Raw genomic sequence first — 4,653 nt, 5'->3', positions numbered from 1 at the left:
CTTTTGAAATTTTGTGGAAATGTTCCGATAGTACTAGTTTGGAAGAATCCTCGCTTATAAAAACAATTTCAAGCGAACATTAAATCAATTTATGAATTTATGAGTATGTTTGTGATAGGCGCTTAAATCACAATTTTCCTTATCATATATTTAATTTTTTCGAATAAACAACTCAAATTTTATACATTACGACTGGCACTTATTGCCTATAAATAACGGATAAACATGTTTTATTACCTCGTATGGACTGAATTAAAAAATTCAAATTTCATCGTTCTCATAAATCCTTCGATCTAGATTTAGAAATTTGAAATGAAATATTTATAAATGATTTGTGTAGAAAAAATAAAATTTTAATTAAAGTACGTTTATCTAGATAATTATATAGATAACAAATGGCATAATGTTAAATTATGAAAAAATAATAAATAATTAAAAAAAATTGAAGATGAAAAATAATAAACAAATGATTGATGCAGCTTGCACGTCATGTGGTCAGGTACGAGTCCCATTAAGACGTCAGTAGGATCGTTGATTTAATGAAAATTGTTTTAAAAATTTGGGAATAAATTTTGAAAAAAGTTTTACCTGCATCTGACAAACTGAGATAAAGTTGTATAAATAAGGATAGTATGTGAGAGCAAGAAGTATACTTGAAACAACTATAGCTGAGCAGCTCGCTATGAGATTTCTCATCATTTGTCTTTCCGTGGTGTTTGTGTCGCTTGCGGTCGTCCATTCAGGTTTGAATTTGTAGAGAAACTGAAAAATTTAATTTAATCATTCATAATTTTAATAGCGATGTACAATCGTTTTTAGCATAAAAGTTTTTTTATTAATTAACTTTTTAAAAATCACTTGTCCTCCGGCAGATGACGACGTGCAGGTGTCAGAGGAACTGGTGGAGAGTGCGCAAACATTCGTCGAGGAAGCCGCTGATAAGCATGAACAGATGGAAGACCTCGTCAATGAAAGTATGAGTTTATAAAATAAAACTTTAAATACTGCTTTAATAATGCTTTGATTCATTATTTTATTTTGACAATATTTTCTTTATTTATTCAGAATATTTTTGGTTTTCTTATTTAAATTTTTTAATTAACAGATAAGCCCATATACGAAAAAGAAGCCGATATGTTTGGGATGGCTGAAGAATTCGTTGATGCTTACGACAAACTCTTTGATAAGCAATAAATAATAATTAAATGTTCTGATTTATTTAATTAACTAATTTAAAAAATAAAACAAAATTTTAATTGATACCACATTTTATTAACTAAAAATATTTTAAAATTATTTGGGTCAGCCATCTTTTCTTTTTCAAAAAATAACTTTGAAAAAATTTTCAAAAACATCTGAATATGGTTGCTGATGTTGAAATCATTAATAAACCCATTAACGCTTTTGAAGGTTATATTCAATTCCTATCAAATAAATTTGACAAAATATCATACACAGGCAGAACTAAATAAAGAAATAGATATATACACGTAGTTATAATACATTTATAATGTTGTATTTACACATTCAAATTGTACAATTGTGTTATGGTGTAGTCTCAAATTATTTTAAATTCTCTCAGAAAATTTTAAACGTTTTACTACACTATATATACTAGTTATTTTTATCAACAATTTAAAAATTTTATCAATAATTAAAAAAAAATTTCAAATTGATTTCATTGCGATATCGATAATGATTTTTGTGACCTGACTGATTAAAAAGCATCAAAGAAAGTTAAAATAGGATGGAGAATTTGTTTTATTGGGATATTCGTTTAAAAAGCGAGCAAAATTTTAATATAAAAGCGCTTATAAATCTATGCATATTGGCTCAGCTTGGCTTGGAATCGGATGTTAAGCAAGGTGTGGTCTTAAACTATTTTGAATTCTCCCCGAAAAATTTGAACTGCGTGCGTACATATATAGCAATGATTACTGTTGTTTTTATAATGAATTTATAAAATATATAAATATAGCGAGCAAAATTTTAACATAAAAGCGCTTATAAAACTATGCATATTGGCTCAGCTTGGCTTGGCTCGGCTTGGAATCGGATGTTAAGCAAGGTGTGGTCTCAAACAATTTTGAATTCTCCCCGAAAAATTTGAACTGCGTGCGTACATATATAGTAATGGCTACTGTTGTTTTTTATAATGAATTTATAAAATATATAAATATAGCGAGCAAAATATTAACATAAAAGCGCTTTTAAATCTATGCATATTGGCTCAGCTTGGCTTGGCTCGGTTTGGAATTGGATGTTAAGCGAGGTGTAGTCTCAAACAATTTTGTATTCTCCCTGGAAAATTTGAACTGCGTGCTTACATATATAGCACTGATTACTGTTGCTTTTATAATGAATTTTTATTATATATATATAAAGTGACTGGAATCCATGTATACAAATAATTAAATTATATTATATTAGATTATATGTTCATATGAAAAGCAATATAGCAGATTCAACCAAAGGAATTCATCGTGGAAGATGTCAGGCTACGTTCGTTCAAAGAAGATACGCCTGGCTGGGATACGTTTTATTCTTTTTTCTCTGTTTTTCTCTGTAATTTAACATTAAGTAAGAATGCTAACACGCACATACACATAATTACATTAAGTAGCTATATAGGTAGGTTAGATAGGCATAATTTTAATTGTAGGTAGGATAGATAGGAAGCATCCAACACTAATGTAGTTGAATAGGTAGGCAGCGTAAGTTTATCTCTTCTATTTTTTCTCGCACCCACATTACACGCATCAGCGTATTATACACACACACAGATACATACATAAACACATATTAGTATTTGAGCGTTATTTTATTTTCATTACACATTCTAATTTATTATTACTAAGGTTGAGAGTAATTTAATTTCATAGGTAGTTAAAAGCAATAATTTAATTCTAGGAACAACCTTGTAATTTAAATTAAATAAATGCTGTAAGTGTATCGAGAGGTAGGTTAGTTATTAAGTTTTACATTATTGTTATTAGGTTGGAGCCCAAGGCATTACGTAGGTGGTGGGGTGGGTGTCGAAAGGCCAATGAATTGGGCTCTTGAGTTTTGTTATTTCAGGTAAGCTAGGGCCATAATGTAATGAATAGGTAAGTTAAGGCTACGTTGTAACACACACTCATTAATAGATTTAGGGTTTAAATTTTATATTATTACTAAGTTGGAGCCCAAGGCATTACGTAGGTGGCGGGGTGGGTGCCGATTGGCAAATGAATTGAGCTCTTGAGTTTTTTTGTAATTTTAGGTAAGCTAGGGCTTAATTGTAATGAATAGGTAAGTTGAGGGCACGATAGCCGATAGACTCTGAATTTCGAAGTCTGTTGTCAGGGGTAAGCCTTGGTGGCCAGTGGTGTACCGGCAATGGTTTACTATCCGGACGGCAATGGTTTACTATCTGCACGGTAATGATTTACCATGCGGCACGGCCATAGTCTACTACCCGCACGGCTTCCGGACGGCAAATGGTTTACTATCCGCACGGTAATAGTCTACTATCCGCACGGCAATGGTTTTCTATCCGGTGCCCTGGCTGTCGGTGAACCTCTGTGCAAGGAGGGAGAATGAAGGGGGACTTTCGACTATCGTACCATTAACAATTTAATATAGATTAGTTAAGGTAATTGAATAGGTAGATAGGATTATTTTTATTAAGCAATTTGAGATGCAGGCACCGCTAAGCTTTCTGATGAGAATCTACTCTTTCTCTATCTTTCTCCATCAACACGGGCTGTGTTTCAACAACAACCTCGAGGAGGACTGGCACCAGTTTTGGAGGACAACGTAGGAACCGGACCGCATTCAACATTCTGCCTTTGTCGAATGGACGACGGTAAGTTTTATTTACATTTTACTTACTTTATTATTTTAAAATTTTATTTATTTGACATTATTTTCATTTTATAATTTAATTTTTTTTGCTTCTAAGATTCTAACATTCATTTACTACTACGCAAATAAAAAAATTTTGTTTACAGAATGATGAGAGGTGGGCAGGGGTGGGAGTCAGCACGTTTTAGATGGTGGTCTCATGATGATTTATATATGATGATGGTGATGTAGGAAGAATCAGCTAGTTGGCTGTTCGACTGACACTCTGAAGTTCGGATTGTATTTTGTGTGCCGACCAGATGGTGGTGGTCGGTGCAATGGAAAGTACAGTAACGACGATTTTTGAAGTAAGGTTTAGTTTCGTTTTTTATTTTTCTCATTCGTTCATTTTATCACTCAACCTTTTAAATTATTCTTCTATTAATTGATTCGTTAATTCATTCTATTCATTAATTGAATCATTGATTTATTAATTAATTCATTCATTCACTCATTCATTCAACCAATTATTCAATCATTCAGTTAATCATTTATTCGATCGTTCCTTTGTTCCTTGATTTACTAATACGCTATTAAAAAATGTCTACAGAATGATGAGAGGTGGGCTGTGGTGGGCATCAGCACGTTTCAGATGGAGGTCTCATGATGATCGTTCCGATGACAATTCGAAGATAACAACAACGACGGTTTTTGAAGTATGATTTAGTTTCTTTTTTTTATTTTTCTCATTCATTCATTCATTTTATCACTATCTTTCAAATTATTCCTCAGTTAATTTATTCATTGATTCGTTCTATTCATTCATTA

The sequence above is a fragment of the Helobdella robusta genome (assembly GCF_000326865.2).
Source record: "Helobdella robusta unplaced genomic scaffold HELROscaffold_45, whole genome shotgun sequence".
Classification (NCBI taxonomy): domain Eukaryota; kingdom Metazoa; phylum Annelida; class Clitellata; order Rhynchobdellida; family Glossiphoniidae; genus Helobdella; species Helobdella robusta.
This window is presented reverse-complemented; position numbering follows the sequence as displayed.